General features: G+C 38.7%; 1 pseudogene; it reads right to left on the bottom strand.

Moving 5' to 3' along the window:
* Positions 1-22,292, bottom strand: part of LOC148595767 (uncharacterized) — a 131,193-nt pseudogene that overhangs the window by 104,053 nt on the left and 4,848 nt on the right.

Genomic DNA, 22,292 nt, shown 5'->3' on the forward strand with positions numbered 1-22,292 from the left:
TCACTCTATGCAACTCACTATCTCTGTTTTTTTGCCAGCAGGATGGAAAGTGCACCCTGTTCCACTCCTCTGCAACCCTCCATGCTCTTTCCATGTGCATTCATAGCACTAAGAGCCCAGGAAAACCCAAGAAGATCCCAGGGTTTGTTAGCACAGATTCAACTCACTGATGTTTTGATTTACTAATCAAAGGAGCCATTTGTATTCTGTATTGTCTCTCTTTCCTCCCAGTATCTTGGATTATATTGAGACCACAGCATCCTTCCTCCCATTCAAGCGAAATCCTCTACAAAATTCCCCAATGTCCTTATTTATCCCTTAACAACCAGTCTATAATATCTATTCTTAACTATATCTGTGTTCTGAAGGCAGGAATTCCTGTGAGCACTGGATGACAGCAGATTTGGGATAATACAAGATCATACAGAACTAAAATGAATATTGTATAATGATGGATTTCCTAAGTATCTTTATGGGAAGGTATGGCTAGCTAGGTCCATGTCCTCATTCATGGTATCTCTTCTTTATTTAAATTCCTTACCCCTATCTGCGCTTCAGAGAGTTTACATCATCTATCTATCTATGTATTTATTTATTTATTTAACTTGTAAATCATTACAGCTTGATCTAAAACTAATACTTGAAACTAAATCACCAGGTAGAATATTATTAAGGTTTTCAACATTTTGCAAAGCTGATGAAATGTTTTTCCCAAGGTGTTATGGTTTAACTGAACAAACACTTTGACTTATCTATCTTTCAAGGTGCAGAAATAAGTCACAATGTTTTAATTTATTTGACTTGAATTAATCTGTCTCCATCTTCACATTGAATTGCAGCATGACTTCATCAACAAGACTCCGAGTGCTTCCCTTCTGCCCCCTCCACAAGGTATCTTTTTCAACTGTGAGCTCCTGTACTGAATGATCTGGTCACTTTTCCATCTTCAGTAAACAGATTGAGCACGTCTGCATTTCAATGTGGCTAAAAAATTAATTTAAATGGGGAATTCACTAAATGAGCTCTCTTGACCTGAATTCAAGTCTTTCCTTAGAAGACCTGTTAAGTCGAGCCCATTTGTATCTATTCTTCATAAGCCCAAAGTCACAGTTTGGTCCTATACTTTCTTCAAAACAGCCTTGTGGCATTGGCTTTTTCAAGGCTACCTCAGAAACTTTCTGTAACCCCACAGATGCCCTGTATTATTCTGCCACCATTTATTTAGCTACCTACCCTTGGCCTATCTTTTTTCAGCACCTCTGAGAAATCTTATCTCTTGTTATCTCATTCCAAAATGGACAAGCTGCTTTAAAAAATTTCCTTCTCCACCCATTGACAAGTAGTCTAGTTTGTGTGTAGGACAGAATCAAATTATCCTGGTCATGATAATTCAGAAAAAAAAATTGTATTTTGGCATCCCAGAAAAGTCTTGATATGGATCTGCAGTGAAATCTCTCAGGGTACCTAACAGTTTCCTTCTGTTCCTTTCTTATTTTCATAGAATACAGTTCTATGAATTGATCTCACCTGGAGGGGAGGGGTTGGAATAGATGATCTCTTGATCATTACCAGACCCCTGCTGCCCCATATTCTGTCAGTGATTTATTATCTTAAGAATTTTTCACTTATATTGATTTCTAGCTCCCTCCTGAAAAAAAAAAATAAACAGTAAATAGGAATAAGGAAAGAGGTGCATAAAAGCAGAGCTTAGTTGATAGGTTCCCCAAATTCTTGCAGCTGTCAGCCAGTTATGTTATAGGTGATCATCTTTTCTTTGTAACCCCCTTATGCCTCATTCATGTGACATGGAAACAATTACATGAAAGTGCAGATGTAGATTCCAGTAATCTCTTTGGAATAGATAAATAGACTTTGAAATAATTTACAAATGATGCACAAAATCTGTGGGCCATCTGCTCACTGTTGGGGAAGAAAAACATGTTTCTCCCAACAGGCTTTTTATATACAGAATTGCTCTTTTCACACAGCAAGGGGAAAAACAATAGATAGCCAGCAATCTGGAATGCAACTCACTCACACACACTTGGAGCCCTGCATTCTGATCATCCCTGGTGAAAGCAATTAGGGGAAGAACTCTGTGTATATTAAGAAACCTCTTTTTCTTCCTCCACATGTGCAACCAAGGCTAGGCTAAGACCACTTGCAGCCAGACCTGCCTGTGTTTTCTGCTTCTCAGGCAGCAGATGAATGGAGGCGAATGTAAAAGAAGGCCAGGTAGGGTTATAGAAACACACATTAGGCAGTACTACCTCTGCTGCAATAATTGTACCTAGCCAGGGTCTGATAAATTTGAGCTCAATTTTTTCAAGTCTTATCCCAGTAGCTGGTGGAGCACTGCCTATTTGAGCCACAGAAAGGTATTTCCCTCTAAGTCCTTTATATGGGGTGCCTAATGTAAGAATATGCTTTAATCCAGAAGTAGAAATGATTTTTTTCCATGTGTTGCCCTTGTATTAGCTGATTCAACAGCTAAAATTCCTTAGAATTAGTGACATGTAGACTGCACTCTAAGAACAATGTCTTAGAGGTCTTTTGTGTGATTCTTAAACATGTAGGTCATATAAATATTCCTAGCATTTGCACAAGCCAAGTCACAGCATTCTTGGTGGCAGAATTGTCAGCCTCAACTCTGCTGATCTAGAGGGTAGTCTTCTACTGTGAGTCATAGTCTGCACGTGGCCATATCAGCGCTTCAGATTTTCTTGACAATCCCATCTGTGTCTGCTGGCAATGCTCGCTAGCTTTGACCAGAGTGGAAACAATTCAGTGTGTTTCTGAGGCGTTTAAATGCTGGTTGCCAAACAGCAAGATTCCCAGCAAGAAAGTGGCTTGCCGCAGCTGACAGTCACATTCTTTCTGCTAAGGAATCTCACTGAAAAGTCCTGGTGTGAAAAAGATGAATTAAAGGGTTGTTATGATTTGATGTGAGCTATAGGAGGTAAAAGGGATTTTGGTGTGGTGGGAGGTCAGGTGAGCTATCAACACATGCCACTATTCTGGCTGAAGTGTCTTCACAGTGAATGTGAGACGGGACTGGGCATGGCAGGCATATGGGTTGTATACTACCTGATATGATGCATGGTCTTCATGTGGTGTTGCACATCAATCAACCAAATGTGAATTGAGGGGGCCAGAGTGGAGTCCAATATCCTGAAAATTTGTAGCATAGGTCGAGTGTAAGGGCCTGAAGAGCAAAGGTTCAAGACACCCAGGTAGAATCAGAATGCTCAGCTAGTAAATCATGCTAACCCACTAGATTACTATTGGTCTTAATTTTGGCAGCCAATTTTATGAGATGTCACAGGATGTTAGTGTCCTACCAGGAATGAAATCAAGATAGTCTGAGTGCGGCACATGTTTCCTCCATGCAACATTAATCTCCTGAATTCCATAGGCTTTTTTGAGTTTGAAAAACACACATTTTGAAGCACTCGTCTTCATATACAGTGTGGGCAGTAATAAAACATGACTAACCATATCAAAATTGGTAGCAAATGACCTGAGACTGAGTGCTAAACCAGACCTCATTGGAGATTATAGACTTTTAGAGAGACTGATGATGCAAAAGTTCAAAAAAAAATTGGCTGTATTTTGGAACCTTAAGTTTCTCAACTGAGACCTTGAGGAATCAGCCTTCCTGTTACAGTTTCCCTGAGCCCTTGGGCTGTGCTTTCCATTCACCCAAATTTAAGTGGTTACTTACATGACCAAATTTGGAAAAAAAAATTCAAAATCTCAGTCTCTGTCCAGTGATAGAAATGTCCAGGAACATCCTCCAACTTCCTCCAAATCACACAGTCTGCAGAAAATTGCACTGAGCTCAATTTCATTTGAGTAAACGCTTATCAGTGTGAACTAGTATTATACAGGCAAAATTAGCACCATTTAGATTCATGTTTGTTTATGGTATGAAGGGGTAGATTTTGTCCTGTTCTGGCCATCAAGTATTACTTAATACTGTGAAAGATCTTAGTCCAACTGGTGGACTGGAGTGATAAGATAATGGGACAAGGGGATCTTACCTTGGCTCACTGTTATTTCAAAGGCTCAAAAAAGAGCTGTTTAGATCATTTGTAAATTGTGTTTGGGAATCTGTAGTACAGCAGTGTTACCACACAGCATTCCCACATACGGTTTTCGTTACCCATTGTCTGTTCAAAGTGCTAGACACTGGCCGTGTGACTCCTATAAAACTTTCTTTTGTAATTTATTTATCTAGGAAACCACAGTTTACACTCAATGTCTGGTTTCCAGTGAAGTCTTGCTTTTATTTCCAGCTGAACTTGCTAAGGCACAAAGAGGTCAAACAACTAGTGAAAGGTCACTTTGTGATATTAGCCAATGGCTCAGGCCAAATCATCACCCAGCTTCTTCTGGCTCGTTAGTATTTATCTATTTTTTAACTCTGCTGCTTTTTAACACACCTGTTTAAAGTGTGTCTTTAGTGAAAGTTACAATGCCAAAACTCTTCTCATTGCTTCAGAGAAGTACTTCATTACCACATTTGAGGAAAAAGTCAGAAGGTAGATCTCGATAAGACCACATAGTAGATACTGACCACAACCTAGATATGGGCATATTCTAATACACAATTCTGGTGTCTTACTTATCCAGATCCAGATAAGGGAGCAAAAGGACCAAAGGCAAATCGGCACAGGTTATAGAGAAGCTAGGTCAAAGAAAAGCAATGTGAAAAGGTCTAGTATTCAGGCTACAGTTGAAAGGAAGGAGAACATGATACCTGAACTATGACATTATCCAACCATTTGCTTAATTCTATTCCAGCAAAAGAAATCAAATCTTCTAATTAGATAGAAGTAGTCATAAGAGAACTAGCTGCATAAAAAACAGAAGGAAAACAAGGAAGATGCTTCTTGCCTCACTAAAAAGGTTCCATACAAGACTTGCCTGATTTCATCCTAGGTTGTAAATTAGTACCATTTCCATGTCTGTGCAGTGTGAGAGAAATGACCAATGCAGGAAGACTTCAGTGAATGATGTTTAGATAGCACAGAAGAGCATTAAGGATCCATGAAGACCAGCACCATCCTCCTCACTCCCTCCCTTGAGGTACTTATATCAGGTCCCCTCTCAGCCTTCTTTTCTCCAGGCTGAACAGGCCCAGCTCCCTCAGCCTCTCCTCACAGGGCAGATGTTCCAGGCCCTTGATCATCCTTGTAGCCTGCGCTGGACTCTCTCCAGCAGCTCCACATCCCTCTTGTACTGTGGAGCGCAGAACTGGACACAATACTCCAGATGTGGCCTCACCAGGGCTCAGTAGAGGGGCAGGATCACCTCCCTCGACCTGCTGGAGATGTTCTTCTTAATGCAGCCCAGGATTCCATTGGCCTTCTTGGCCACAAGGGCACACTGCTGCCTCATGGTCAACTTGTCGTCCACCATGACACCCAGGTCTTTCTCCGCAGAGCTGCTCTCCAGAAGGTCAGTCCCCAGCCTGTACTGGTGTCTGGGGTTATTCCTCCCCAGGTGCAGGACCTTGCACTTGGCCTTGTTGAATTGCATGAGGTTTTTCATCGCCCAGTTGTCCAGTCTGTCCAGGTCTCTCTGGACGGCAGCGCAGCCCTCTGGGGTATCAGCAGTTTGGTATCATCAGCAAACTTGCTGAGGGAGCACTCTGTGCCTTCATCCAGGTCATTGATGAATAAATTGAACAGGACTGGACCGAGGACTGACCCCGGGGGACACCTCTAGCTACAGGCCTCCAAATAGACTCTGCACCACTGATCACCACCCTCTGAGCTCTGCCATCCAGCCAATTCCTAATAATTAGGACTCCTTCGTTCTTTCTTCTGTTGGAGCAGGATGGAGGGACAAAAGAGACAGAAATCTAGAGGAAGTTGCTCTCTAAGAAGCTGTGGGTCTTTCTGCTCTCTCCTCTCTCCTGTAAGAACAACTTTCATTCCTCAGTGGAGCGGGAAAGAAGCCAGCTTTCCCTCATTAGCTCCTCTTCCCTGGGGCAGGAAGAGTGGCATGTGATAAACAGTGAGGGCAAGCTGCTCTTGCTGTGCTGGTGGCTTTTGCTGTAGCTGAAATACTCTAGCTTACCTCTCAAAAATCATGTTTGCTTTCTGGTGTACAAGAAGTTATGAATGCCGTGACTACAGAGTGCACTGATAAACTGTATTATCAACCATCTAAATTGCAGCAGCCAGCCCTGGTGAGAACTAGATCCTATTTTTCTCCTCTTTTCACATGATCCACGCCACCTGTCAGAGGTCAGTATTGTTTCACAGCAGGGGTATGCCTTCCCTGATAGCCAGGCTACTGTTTTTGGGAAGAGTTCGCCACATAATAATTAACCCGAAGCTGCAGAATGTGTTAGGTCATAGGAATATCTATGGTGGGATCAGAGGCCCAACTTGCCGCTGTCCTCTGCCTGACAGCTGCCAATACCAGCTGTATCCTGTTGCAGATCTACAACATCACTGAACATTACAGAATGTTTTTAGCAGGGATGGGAAATGTCCAAAGGAAGCTGACAGGATGAAAGGAAAAAAAGAGTTCACTCTAGCTGCTGGCACTGTAAAAAGTACTAAGAGTAATTTAGAAGAGAAATACAGAAATGGTTAAGCATTTCAAATAAGATGTTACTTCTTGCTGTGTTTGTGTCATCTTCATGAACTCAATTTCTTTATTCAGATAAAACTTTTTTTTTATCTTTCTGGAGAGGTGAATTAATGGTGATAATTTCTAGAACCTGAAACCATTCTTAGGCAATTTCCAAGATACAAGAGGTACAAGAGTTTTCAACATATACATATATATGTATAAAAATTTGTGTGTGCATGTATATGCATATGCATTTCCACACTGTTACTAGCCCTTTTTTCTTGACTTTTTATCTGCTTGTATATATGTATGTAGCATATCTATACATTTCAGCACTGTTGAAATTTTGTGAAAAGCAATATTCATTTAGAAATTTAGTCCTATATTTGGAGTGCAATCCTGTGGTCTTTTCTCTTGCAAATTGTACCAGTGACTCTGTTACAAGTTATAAAGACAAAATCATCTTGTAACTGAACTGCTAGAGAAGTGGTTATTATTGTCTATTCACAAAGAAAAGAAAAAGAAAAAAAAAAGCAGAAAGTAGATTTAATTTACCAAAAATACTTGACACCATTGCTGTAGCAGACTATAAAGTCATCCCTTCAAATGTAAACTCTGGATATTAGGAACTGTAGTTTTTTATATTGCTTTGGTAATACAAAATGCCACAAGATCCTGAACTAAAATTTTAGTACTGTATAATAATAATTATTATTAATAATAATAATAATAAGGAACACAACTAAAAAAACTCGACCTCCTCCTCCCATTTTTTTTGTGTAAATATATTACAATGTAAATATTTCTAAGGTATGTATCAGAAGTTAGGACTGTTATCATTTCAGTATTCTAAGAAATATTGTGGTAATTAGGACTATGCAGTAAATTGATTCATTTTAAGAGGGATAAACGTTTATTTGATGCATAAAGAAAGAAACTGTTTGTCAGGTTATAAATGATTTTGTTTTTAAATGTTCAGCGTGGAGGAAGGAAGATTTTGTGATTGATGTAAAGACTGAACTGGGAGTTGGAAGACCTGGGTTCAATTTGCAGCTCTTCACAGACTTCCTGTGTCACCTTGAATAAGCCATTTACATTTCCCAGTTCTTCTCTTTCCTCCCATCAAAAAAAGAAATAATTATATCCACCAACATTGCAGGAGATCCATGAGAACTGACTTAAGAGAGGAACAACCTGTTCGAGTGTTCTGGCTCTCAGAACTTACTCCATAACCTCATGTCCTCAATATGCTCAGAACATTAGACTTCAGAGCACTCTGGAGGGTCTATCTCATGTCCTCTGCATATGAAGAATTATATTAATAAAGCTGTGTGGGAGTGGTTCTGTTACTTGGTACTGTGCATCTGGGAAGGTTGTTTTCTATCATCTTTACATGGTTGCTGATCTGAGCTGGGGTCATTCTTGTGAATGTTAGTTCATATTTAACAGGTTGTCTAGGTGACCCAGAGTATATGCAGCAAATAAAAAAAAATCAATAATATCTGTAAAGGGAACTGAAACTCTTGGAGGGATCTTGTAGAGTTTCATACATTCGAACATTTTTTATGTGTCATTAAAAGTTTGTAATAGATAGGATCTTCTGGTCAACAATTTTTCTTTATTTGTTAACAGACCTTACCTTATTTATTTGTACAGCTTTGACATTGATCAGGATACATTTGCAAACGATGTATTATGTCTAAGTATCGGTGCATGCATATATTTAAATGCATGAATGTGGATTTGCACATGTAATATATATGCATGAAGTTGCCTCTGAGTGCATGAACTTGTGTATGAAAGTGGGAACAATAATTTTTGTATTGCAGCTGTGGCTGTTTTCAACATCAAAGAGAAATGAAAACAGTAAAAGTAAAAGAAAAGAAGGGGGGAAAAAAGAAACATAAACCAAAACTATTATTAGAGAAGAACAAAGGAACTGATCCCACAGACAGTTTTCCAACAGCTGGCAAGGTTCATCAGCTATTTTTACTGGTCTAATGCCGGTCTTGTTAACTCTATCTTTTTTTTCTGTTTTGTTTTCTGTATTTTTTTTTGTGCCTGAGTATCACTTATGGTTGGATTGATTTCAATTACGCAGGTGTATGTGTTAAATAAAACCATACTGAAGTAAAGGAAGTGCAAAAATCAGCACCTTCAATAGTTCTGTAGGGATTTGTTGCCTTGATCTGCAAGGCAGGTGGCCTTTAGATAATATACATTTAACAACTGGTTCAGCATTTCAATTAGCCTCACCGGATTTTGTCATACAGTAAAGCAACCCTCCAAATAAGCACCTACAGTTCCCTTTTTTTAGTGAGATGAGACCACAAGACTGCTAGTTACTGGTATCCAGAAATTACACTGTTCTTCAAATGGTAAAATAATAATAATAATAATAATAATGGGATTTAATAAAATCGGAAAACTCCTCATTTTCTGCCTTGTATTCCTGTTTTCTGTCTTGTAGATCTAGTCTAGAAACTTAAATCTATTTATTTGATAAGAGAAAAACTGAGATTCTTGCTTTATCATATGCCCCAAGAGCTGAAGCTTAATAGAAAAGAAATGGCAAACTGTCGTAAGACTCAGGATGCAAATTATGAGAGTTGGCAGTGCTGAAGTCACATCCTCTCGTGCTTCTGAATCTTGGATTGACTGAAAGAGATGGGCTTGCAGCATCCTGGTGAAGCTGTGCATATACTCAGAAGTTTCCTCTATAAATGATTCCTGCTCAAGCAGCTTCTCTTCCTTTTATGGGACTGATGAAAGTATTGTAACTGGTAGCAAAGATTCTTCACTACCAATAACATTGCCCCAGAAAGAGATTCCGTGAAGTAAAACTGAGAGACTATTTTAAGAGTGTACTTATTAAAGAATCTTAGCTCTGTAAGAAATGGAATCTATCAGAGACAAGAATTTATACTTAAGGTTTTGGAACTAAAATTACTAAAGCAAAGTAGCAGTAATAGAAAGGGTGTAGATAGGAACAATAAAAGCTGTTTTTTTTCTCTTCTGGGAATATTTTCTGACATCTAATGAGGATACTAATTTATTGAAAGACAAAAGTGGAGAAACAGCAAAGATAAATCGAATCAATACAGTATTGTTTGGCCATCTGTGACATTAAGATTACTTTGTCACAAGCATGAAATTATTATCTCCATTTTGTCTAGGTTCAGAATTCCTTCTTGGGTATCTGTTTCTGGCAGGGCTGTGTCTATAAAGCTTGTATTTAGATAGAGGAGGGAAATACTTATGTGGTCCCTCGGAGGCGCAACCACCTCCAGCAAGGAATTCCTTACCCTGAACATTGAGTATAAGCTATTTAAAACTAGCCGATAGGATAAACCAAGGTCAGAATCTTAGAGCTAACATCTTTTTTCAAACTGCAAGTCTTAATGCTTGGATGCTAATTAGTCTTCTTCATCGTTGGTTAGGAGAAGGCAGTTCCTTCATCACGAAACTTCTGACACCTCTATAAAAACTCATGGAAATGAAGACCTGGTCTCAGTCTCCTTCCCAGTGGTAGGGGTTCAAATGCAGAGTTGCCTTTCTCTGAGGGACTTAACCTAATCAATAGCAATTAAGAAGGCTGGCTGTGGTTTAGATAGGTTGTTCCTTACCTTGTGCATGGATTGCTTTGACTTCAGACTTGGACCAGCAATCAGCATGCTTTAGGGACTAGCAAACCTAAGTGGCCTGTAGTTCTTTCCCCAGGAGCTGAAATGGAGTCATAACTTAGGGATACCTTTAATTTATATGAAATGAGCCCTTTCAAAAGAACTTTGTTAGATTTTGATCATGACCATTCTTGGGGTGAGTACATTTAGCTTTGGAATTACTTGATAACATGTGAAATAATATTTACATTGGCCTGTTATGAGAGGAAAACATGAGTATTTCAAACTGTGTTCCACATGTTTGCTTTTTAAATCCTCCTAAGCCAGCTAATTTTTACACTGAGTCTGTACATTCATTACTTGGTATCACACACTCAAAGAAAATGTCTATGGACTGGACCTAAGAGGTCATCACGCTGATTTCCCTACACATACAGAATCATTCCCTACAGAAATATTTGTTCTTTAGAGTTTTGTTTTGCCTTGTTTTAAGTAACTGATCAATGGTTCTACCATGAGTTCCCTTGGGAAAGTTCCACTGGCTAGTAGACCTCATCATTAAGAACACGATACTGCTATTTAGACTATTTTTTCCTGCATAGTTGTGCTCTGTATCACCTTTTTTTTTTTTTTGATTTACAATGATGTCAGCTTCTTCATGTAAAGAGAAAAAATCCACCTAAAACATCATCAGAATGTTGAGGAGGACTAGATATTACGGGGTCTAGCTGGGGCTTGAGTTGGTTGCCGGCCAGTGAGCACCTTGTGTCATTTTAAGCTCAGTATGGTGATTTGCCTTGCCTCCTGCTGCTGCTCCAGAACGGCCTGTGTCAGAGCTGCCAGCCTTACAAAGATGTCTCTGAGATTGTCTCAAATGGCATTTGGTACTTGTGTGTAGGTAGCTGATCTGTACCGCAAGTCTCCATTTTAAGGACCTAAGTCTTATACGTAAGGTAAGTATGTTAAGACTAAATGCTAAATCTTATGAATAGTCTTCTTAATAACATGGAGGAGTTCAAGCCTAAGGCTAGGGATGATGTTCTAACTGAGGATGTCCTGTGCCTCATAATTTCTCAAAGGAAAAGCTGATTTAGTACTTGTGTACCTTACAGAGCAAGATACCTTAATGAGCACTACTACAGTCAACGGAACACAGGCCTCTCTCAACCAGGACATTCTGGTGCAATTCACCAGCTTAAATACAGCATCTCTTGTTATGTGAGCTGAATCTTTCTGGCAAAATCTAGCTGCCTACACATACATGCCAGGTGACATATGAAATGCCCTAGCATATCCCAACTAGCTACACAGTCTGTAATATCAATAGCACAAAACCTACATAGGGACAAGGTGCTTCTGAAGTGGCTGGTGGAGAGAGGTGAAGGACATCTAGGGGATTTCAGAATATTTAAAATGGTGCTACATACCCTGTGTATGTACAGATGACACACAGTTTTCAAAGAATTTTATTTATTGAATTAATTTACTAAACAAGGTCATTTTTGGTGTGTTTAATGCCTTTTACTTCCCATGTGAGCTCTAGTTTCTGGTTGGTTGGGTAGTGGTAAAAAAAAAAAGATAGTAGAATGATACCTAATTGATATCTTGATACCTAATACCGATATATCTATGCTTAAAAATGATGGCCAAAGCAGGAAGATGACAAATAAATGATTACATTGGGTCTGGGGTATCTGAAATATTTGCATTGCCATTTAGTTATCATCGAGCTGAAGTACCTGATTGGACATGGCTTCCTCTGACCCCTGAACTGAGGGAACCAAGCAACTAAGCATGGATGGTCTATCACCTGAGATGAAAGCCAAAAATCAGTAGTGCGTAACTATCACAACAGAGTTCGGGAACTTTGTTATTTGGATGCTTATTTCTGAAAACTGAGCTTCCTCTATGAAGGGCACTGCACAATAGTGCAGTGATGAGTCCCAAGAAGTGGACTGCAGCAGACACTTCATTACCAATATCTGGTAACAGTGTACTCGGAAAGCAAGGTGTTTGTTAGGATGAGAATTGTTTACCCTGCTTATTGTTTGGCTTTTAGTTGACTCTAGTGCAGTTGAACTGATTGCATATGAATAATTTGTGCTTTGCCTTTCAACTAATTTTGTTTCTAGAAAGTCCAAACAAAACTATTTTTATTGGATTACTGAATTGGAATTAGTCCGTGAACATTATAATACATTCACCTTCTCCATGTCTTCACGTTTGAGATAGAAAATGCCAAATTTGTTCTGTTTTGCTTCATTATGAGGAGTTGCATTAGATCTTTTTCCCTGCCATATTTGGATATGAAGAGCTCTTAGAGAAAAGCTTTATGTTCCCCTTGCATTAATAAATGTGGGAAAAAATATGTAGGCAAAAGTTCAGACTTAACAGAGAAGATAATTTGCATAACAAGAATAAATAAATTCAGGAAGAAAAAGTGAAAGTTATTTACTGCTTTAGTAAGGGTTATAATGGCTTTTAAGGGAAAAAAACAGTAAGCTTGCCTTGGTTTGCATATGAAAACAATTCTATTGTTTTACTCTAAGACAATGTTTTGCATATATTAACAGTCTATATAATATTTCAGAACTTGTAACCACAAACTCACCTTTGCAGTTAGTCATGTAATAATGGTTCTGAAATTAGAAGTAGAAATAAAATCCATTTGAAAATACAGACACTGGAATTTTTCTGTCAACCCTAAGAAGTAAAAAGCTACCTCTGGTGTAGTATGTGCCTTGTGCTTTTACATGAGACTTGCAAGGCAGAGTGTCTGCATTGCTGCTGACCCTGAGCATTACAAATCATGAGCCTCATCCTCTCAAAATCATAAGATTAAAAAAAAATCATAAATCTGGAATTCATTTGATTTACTTTCTGTCATCCGAGCTGTTAGCTTTGAAGTCTTCAGGAGTTTCTTCAGGCTTGTCCTTTTTGAAAAGAAAAATCTAAGGTTTGCAGTTAAACCTGGACAAAAAAGTAACTCGAGAAAGAAAAAAAAAAATAAGCACATGCTCTTCTATTAGTGATCCCTTATGCAAACTATAAGGGCTCAAGCTACCATTTAGGCACTCATTCCCCAAACATACTTCATTTGTGTAAAAGTGCGTATTTGTTTTTGCCATCTAACTTTGCTAATTCAGATAGGAAAATACTCTAGAATTTGTTACAGTGCTCTCCCTCATGTGCAGGACTAATGCACTGTGCCTATTTTTATGTTTTTGCATTCTCTGTAAACACTATTGATTAATATTCATCTCAGTTGTTTCAGCACAGCGAAAAAATGAACTACCTTTTCTTGACTGTTCCTATTAGGAATAGACTGTTCTCCTCCAACTTGGTTGACTGCTGCTCAGGACTTCCATAGTATCATAGTCTTGTTTAGCTCTTTCAGTCACCCGTGTTTGCATCCTTCATAATCATGGCTGGCTGATGTGTACATATCTGAAAATGCAGAAATTTACTTGGGGTCAATTAAGCATGGCGTTAAAATTGCCAGATGGGTAAATGTAGCTCATTCCTCACAATGCACAGAGGTACTTACTGAAGCCAGGAAAGGCTCCAGCCACCCCTGCAGAGCTAAGGCTGCACATGCCTGCGAAACTACTTGTGTGGATGCAACTGCACTGAATTTCAACCTGCAGGACCAGAGATGTGCATTGGTGTGTGGCTTTCATGGCAACATCAGGAGCAGCTTCCAACCTGGCAGTTTGTCACAGCCTGACCTCCAAGTGGTCACAAGAGGAGCTAGTGGGGATTAACTCCAGGATTAGGCCATGAAAATTGGTCCCAATCTTACTTCTACCCTGAATGCCACGCATTCTTCTCCATCTGCATACATTAAGGTTTTGAGGAAGATAGGTGATATGAAGTATGCGTGTATTCAAAAGGTATCAAAAAAAGAGTGCATGTATTTACAGATGTCTGAGGCTTTTCCCCTTTGAGATATCATTCTGCAGAAGAGGAGCTCAGAAAGTTGTCTAATTGATACAAACTATTGTCTTTTCAAAATTCTATTCACCAGGGTAAAGAGAGCAAGTTTGCTTTCTTAGGTTAAAAAATCTTTTTTTTTTTTTAAACAACTTCTGAGGGTAATTTTCACAGAAACCCTCTGCTGTGATCTTTGTAGCTCTTGTCACTGTTCCTCTTTGTCCTGTTTCCAAAAGCAGAGATTAGAAATACTTTCTATATTTACACAGTGTTGCTGCCCAAATGTAATGAAAGAACATCAGCTAGCTGATATTACAAGTACTGAAACAAAACTGGATGCATTTTAACCCCCCAAATTGATCCAAGTACAATTTCTTCCTCCCCAACTATGCAAAATTACTTCACATGTGCTCATAATATAGATATTATAGAACTACCGAGTCACATCACAGTTGGGTTTGGAAAGCAGCTTTGGAGATCATCTGATTCAAGCCCTGTGCTCAAGCAGGATTACACTAAATCAGGTTGCCCCAGACGATGTCCAGTCAGGTTTTGAATATCTATACTATCATAAATGATAGAAAAAATATACTATTATATTAAAATACACTAAAAAAATACATAAAATATATTATCCCTGATAGAATATGATGTATAACATATAAATGCATATTGGTCTTCTAACTTTATTTCTAAGTAGTAGCTAGTCACTTCTACCCCAAAATTTGCATGAACATGATTATAAAAAGAGTAAAAAAGCAAAGAAAGAGGAGCAAAGATAAGGATTATTTATCAGAAAGCTCCATTTGTCATGGTACGTGTCATGATACTGCTCTGAATGTTGAAGAACACTTTGCAACATTTTCAATATATTAAAGTGTAAGTTAAGCTCTTAAAATAAATATTTTTCACTGCATCCTGGTGCAGTAGTTTTCCTGAACACATGAATTGCCATGTATTTCCTATGTCTAAATGTCTATGTCCAGCACCTTTTTATAAATGTGATAAATGAACCATGTGTGTCTTATATTCTTTAAAAAGGGCTAAATTTTTCTCTCCTCTGCCTCTATTTGTAGAAAGTAGTTAAAGTTATATACTAACTCAGGCTAATGGAACTGGCCTAAGAGCTGCATTGGGTTAATGGTACTAGAACTTACATGGGATCCACTCCTGCTCCTTCTAAACTGGTGGGAACAAAACCAGGCCCATAGTATAGAAGCTTGTATTAAACTTAGGTTCACTAGAGGGTATGGAAAGAATATAGTTTCTTCTTAAAATGATTTATTTAAATTGGTAGACTAGAATTATACTTAAAACCAAGTGTCTAAATGCACCTGTTTAAGTCAGCTTCTTGTTCTCTCAGGTATTTAGGCATTGAATTTTCCCCATTAGCAGCATGATTGACACTGTGGTCCTTACAATAACACATGATTATAACTCTGAAAATAGCAATTACATAAAATGGAAACCAGATGTTGCATGGAATTTGACTCTCTTGGTTTCTCAGTGAAGTAGATGAATTTGTAAAGCAGAAAACCACAATCATTATTCAGATGGATTGTACATGAATTAATGACATAATATCTAAATCATATATGCTTGAAAATAATGATTAACTTCAGCTATCAAGATAAGCTAATGGAAAACAGATTTTTTTTAAGAAAAAAAATTAAGGACATACTCCTTTCAATATATTTTATCTTTATGGTAATAACAAAACCAGACCTGTTTTAACATTTCTTTATCCCTCAGATATCAAGAATATATGTTAAAAATAAACTCTTCACAACTTTTAACCTCCAGGAGTGACCTAAACAGCAATTTTTGTTGTTTCATGCTAAAGGCATGAGATTTTACCTTTTTAGGTAAAATCAAATCACCTCTGTTTAATAAGAGAGTACTTATTGAACAGGCTTTAGCAATGGTTCAGCTTTGCACTCCTGCAGAATTCAAGCCTCACGGTAACGATGGGTCTGCGGGCTCCATTCGCCATACAAACACACCAACAAGCACAGTACCCTTCAGCGCATCATCAGAACAGCACGTTGCTTTGCAGCACTTTAATGCATTTGTAACTACAAATATCACACACAGCTCTCAACCCTCAGTTAGCAGCATTGTAAGCAGTTAAATTTATGAAAGCCTTGGCACATCATTTTCACTATCATGTATTCTCAATGACATCATCATTGTAAAATTAGGAACTTTCTTTCTCTCTTTCCTGCAGATGTGGAAGTTTGAAATTGCATTCCATGGTCCTGTGCCACATTTCATCAGCGTTTTTCCTTTGCTTTCTCCAAAGACTGGCCACATGTGGTGTGTAGATTGCTGGTGCTGTTTGGGATCTCATATCAAATACTGCTACCTAATCCCAGGCGGGCCTTGGCGGGCCCACACCTGCAGCTGATTGAATCCTCCCGGAGTACAAAGGCCTGATTTACAGCATCAAGGATACAGGGCCTGGTTGCAGCTGGGCTCCAGCAGGAAAAGGAAGTTGTTCATCATCTTGTGTGCATTTCATTAACAATAGTGTACCCGATATGTAGCTTATACAATAATTTCAAATCACTGACAGAGAGCATTATGGTATTTGGCATTAGGAGGAAAAATACTTCAGGATGGGCAAATTAAATGTGAGCGTAAGGTTTTCATGTGACCCAGTGTAGTTCCACAAGCTGATTTGCACTGGGAGGCTAATCCTGAAATATTTTGTTTCTTTAACTTTATCCCATTTTTTCCCTTTGTCTGATGAGCAGATTGATACAGCACAGTGACCCTTGGTGTACAACCACGAGGTTAAGCCACTTCTTCTCATACCTTTTACAAAATAAAGGCGCCGAGAAAGTGCCAAAGAAAGGGGCTACATATGTAACTACAGATGTAATGCCATTTTAAAAACAGGAAACCCATGGTTCCTAAGTGAGCTTTGATATGAATTTTGCATCAGCCTCACTGGGGGTAGAGAGGGATTCATCCCTTCCGACATTCAGATGCCCACATTTGTATGAATTAAATCTACAAACTTAGGCTGCAGTTCTTCCAGACTAGGTGTCTATCATAATTAACTACAGTCCTGTGAATTCCAAAGAAGTTGTGGGTATTGGTTTCTTTTCAGGATGCACTTCTAGCTCTGATATAGATCCTTTCTGTCTATTCAACGACCAGTTCAATGACCTCATCTATAAGGAGTGACTCTTTTTTATTTTAAAGAAAAAAAAAAAAAGTTGCATTATTGTATTCTTTGTGAAATGGTGTCTTTCATGCGTCCAGCTCTCATTCCTCCTTTTTCGGGCTGACCTGGTTTCTTATTTCAGCAATAATAATATATATTTCAAAAATTACTTTGAGAACATGAGGTTGTTTTCTTCAACTTCCCCTACTCAGAGCTGTCTGCCATGCAGGGCTCACAGAAGTGGCTGTTCTATAGATGAGCATTTCAAATTCAAATGACAGTTCTGTTGAACAGTTTCTCAATTAAACTCTCAGTCTTCTTCTTTTTTTCCAGAAACAATTAAGTAGTTTCCTAGCTAAATGGTAGTATTTACACTTAAAAGTCATTGAGCTTCTGCAATTGCAATGTCAAATATAATTTAGATTCGAAGGCACTGAGCTGTGGCACTTTTAAAAATGCATATGATCCCCTTCCAAACTGAGCACAGCTTTCAGGCTGCCAGGACATATAACCCTAAGAAAACAGCAGAACTCTCTCATTTGCTTTGTTATCAGGTAATTTAAAAGATATATTGAAATATATATATATAAACCTCATTGAGTTTAGTTGATACATAGTCAAAAATGCAATTTAAGTAGGGTAAGATTTGTAGTCAGGCAATCTCCTAGACTTCACCAGTTTACCCACAATTCATCACGGTCTAAGAGAGTTCTTGCTGAAAATGTAACTAAAATACAGAATACATTTTTTTTCTCAAAAGACACTAATTGTTCTATCACCAATAATTTCAGAAACATGCAACATGAAGTATTTTCCTTGGCAAATAATTCTAATTTGTAAATCCAGTTGCTGACTACAGTTCTTTAATGAAGAAAAAGGTTTAAACAATACAATGCAAAATGTCTACAGAAAAAAACAGTAGATATTTCGCCATCTTATATTCTTGTAAATATCCCTCATATTTGGCAACTCTGTGAATAATATCACATTAATTTGTATAGTTTCCTGAAAAAAATTATTTGGAAAGCATATCGGAAGTTACCCACAAGACTAAATTGCACGGATAGTCTTAGAGGCATAAATCATGGGGAAAATTCAGCGGCATCTGTTGGTCTGTGGTAAGATTTCCCTTGGCTTCCATCACTTAAAATTTCTGGAATTACCAGTGAAACAGTGTTCTTAAAGGACACATAGCAACAAGACTAGAGGAAGCGAGGATCTGTGCATCTCTCTGAGGTGGATTTTCTCACTACATCCAAATTTCCTCGAGCAATTCATGCTGAACATCATTTTGAGATTCATGAGTTCAGCTTCATCAATGCTCAGTTAGGCCAAAATTGCCTCTATTTGATTTTCCTTAGCTTCCTATTTTTTTTTCCTCTTTTTTTGTATTATTGTCTGTATACTCCATTTACCATCCTCAGACTTGTGGTTTCTAACTTGCAGTATGACCTGTCATAGAGCCTTCAGATAGACTCCCATTTGCTTTTTCTGATGTATTGCTTAACCTATGACTCCTTTTCTTATCTAATTAAACTAGTCCTATTTAATACTTTTTTCTTCCTCTAGCATCGAATGTGTTTGTGGTATGTGTGTGGTGGGTGGACAGGATCCCTTCACTAATGGTTCAAAATCAACAGACACTAAAGACAGAACTAGCACCTCAGTACATCAGCTCCAATGAAACTGAGACATCTCATTTCTCCACCTTGTGAACATCTGAAACAGCCCTTAAAGCCCCGGAATATCCAAAAACACCTTTTATTCCCTGTACTTATAATCATTTACTTGTCTACTCTGCCAAATGCTCAACTAATTTTCTCTCCATGCCACAAAGAATGACTTGCACAAACTCCGTAAATTTGCAGAAGAGTTAAATTTTATGTGCTCTCATAATTTTTTGCTCATGTCCAAGGTTTTGAAAACATCATGTGAAAATGACAGAGAATAGGAAGACTGAAGAGATTTGTCCTAGGATGGATATCCTGATTTCATTATGTGATGAGTAAAGGAGACGATATCTTACATTTTGGAATTCTAGAAATATGAATCTAATTGAGCGCTGGAACAAATCCATTGAAATTGCCTGTAAAAATACTTTCCCTTGAATATTTATCCATACAGTATTGTTGCTTATATACAGTTGCAAAAAACATTTAGCGTTTTATAATCCAATCTCTGCTCCTATGCGGGCCTGGGAACATATTCTGCTCAGATAATTTTGAAAAGCCTATAAGGGTAACAACTTTTACAAAGTGCTCCTCCTGGAAATCACCTGGAAAATTTCCAGGATGGCATTCCAGATGTTATAGTTTTAGCAGTCACAGAAATGCACTCCACTGCATTTCCAGATCCTACACACAGTATAATGATTGCATGTGGTAGCACACCTTCACTTAAATCCAAGAAAACTGATATTGAATTGCACATCATTTGATATACAAGATGGGCTGTTCTAAAAATCTCAGTCATTGCTGGCCTGTCTCTGCTCACCAGGGAGCCAAAAATAAGACCTGAGTTGACTCTACAGACAGCAGAGCTAGACCAATACTGAAAACCTTTCACAATTACATCAACTGACAGACTGGTCATGCATGGTAAACAGTTCAGTGTGCGCGTGTGTAGGGAAAAGGCACTGTAACTACTCTTTGAATATAGTTCCTCCACTAAAGATATTCAGTGAACTGCCCTTTTGATATTTTTGACAAAACTGTTATCTTTTACATGTCAGCAGTGCCAAAATTTTATCTGGCACTATACACACAACACAGTGGCTTTAAATAGTAAAGAACTTACTCCGAAACCTATTGTACAGCCATTCAAATAAAATACATTTCAGATTGCACCAACATGTCCTGCTCTAACTCTTATCAGCTTTTAAGACTGTTCCATGAGTAATGTCATCAGGGTTTGAGCCATCTATCAAATAGGCTGTTGTTATTCTGGTGTACAGAAGTACAAATAATACTAATCCCAAAGCCTGGACAAAATACAGTAAATTCATGGGTCACATAACACTTAACTTTTTATATATTTGGAAATACTTGGCTGGTTGTTTTTTAATAAACCATCTAGGAATCCAACATATGAGGAGTCTATTGTGCTAGCTACTGCATAAAATGTTCTTTAAAAAAGAACATTTCCAAGAAATGACTACCGAAGATAGAATAAGAGACAATGATTAGAATCAGTCTGAACAAGACTCCACACAAAATCTCAGTGTTGTGTCAAGAATTTTAAAGCATGACTTTGCTGGCTCTTTACTGAGAGGTAAATTTCATCTGAAGTATTCAGAAATGGTACACATGTACTGATTTCATAGAATCATAGAATGCTTAGGGTTGGAAGGGACCTCTAGAGATCATCTAGTCCAACCCCCCTGCATACGCAGGGTCACCTAAAGCACGTGGCACAGGACTGCATCCAAGCGGGTTTTGAAGATCTCCAGAGAAGGAGACTCCACAACCTCTCTGGGCAGCCTGTTCCAGTGCTCTGTCACCCTCACTGTCAAGAAATTTTTCCTTAAGTTCCTGTGGAACTTTTGGTGTTTCAGTTTGTGGCCACCACTGAAAAGAGACCAGCACCATCCTCTGCACTCCCTCCTTTGAGGTACTTATACACACTGATTAGATCCCCTCTCAGCCTTCTCTTCTCCGGGCTGAACAGGCCCAGCTCCCTCAGCCTCTCCTCATAGGGCAGATGTTCCAGGCCCCTGATCATCCTTGTAGCTCTGCGTTGGACTCTCTCCAGCAGCTCCACATCCCTCTTATACTGTGAGGCCCAGAACTGGACACAATACTCCAGATGTGGCCTCACCAGGGCTGAGTAGAGGGGCAGGATCACCTCCCTCGATCTGCTGGAGACGCTCTTCTTAATGCACCCCAGGATCCCATTGGCCTTCTTGGCCACGAGGGCACACTGCTGCCTCATGGTCAACTTATCATCCACCACGACACTCAGGTCTTTCTCCGCAGAGCTGCTCTCCAGAAGGTCAGTCCCCAGCCTGTACTGGTGTCTAGGGTTATTCCTCCCCAGGTGCAGGACCTTGTACTTGGCCTTGTTGAATTGCATGAGGTTTTTCACTGCCCAGTTGTCCAGTCTGTCCAGGTCCCTCTGGATGGCAGCGCAGCCCTCTGGGGTATCGGCTACTCCTCCCAGTTTTGTGTCATCAGCAAACTTGCTGAGCGAGCACTCTGTGCCTTCATCCAGGTCATTGATGAATAAATTGAACCAAATTGAAATTTGGTGTCTCTTACGAAATGTGAGTCTAAATGAGACATGGCACAAGGACAGGATTGGATCATGCACTCTAAGTACAGGCCTCAAGTACAGGACACCATTTTAAGCATCTGTTTTGTATTGCAAGACTGTTTCATTTAAAGTTAGTCTCATTGTCACTGCACTTTTTCCTCTCTTGGTGCTTCTTTAAAATTTGTAACTGAGGAAAAGTTTTGTTTTACAAAACCTCTTCATTACAGGTTATTGGTGTTCCATTTGCTAATGCGTTATGCTCTATCCTGATATTGCCTGCTGTCTCTTCTTAATGCCCCATCGAGCAAGAGAGAGATTTCTTTTAAATTGTTAGGCATAGACAAGTTTCTTAAGGTTTTGTGTTTTTTTCCAGAAAAAGGGAATAATTGGCCACTGTTGATTATATTGGGCAAGATCTTTGGAGGAGAAGGCCTCTTCCATTTGTTTATTTATTATTTTCAAAATATGATGTCTTGATGATGCTAATATGTGAGGATCTTTCCATCCCCTATGAAGTAGATACACTTTACTTTGCAGAAAGTATCTCCTGAGAACTATTTCTATATGTAGTTTTTCTTGTTTTCAATATGTCTCCCGAGGTTCATCTTGCCTCCTTTCATTTCAGTTCACAAATCATCATTTTTCCAGCCAAAGACTCCTCTATTTGGTAAGTAGCAGAGCAGAACTTTATTCACATGTTGTCACCACTGTTTTCCAAAATA

This window comes from Tinamus guttatus, unplaced genomic scaffold (assembly GCF_059628265.1).
Source record: "Tinamus guttatus ecotype Peru unplaced genomic scaffold, ASM5962826v1 Tinamus_guttatus_pri_ptg000065l, whole genome shotgun sequence".
In the NCBI taxonomy this organism is placed as follows: domain Eukaryota; kingdom Metazoa; phylum Chordata; class Aves; order Tinamiformes; family Tinamidae; genus Tinamus; species Tinamus guttatus.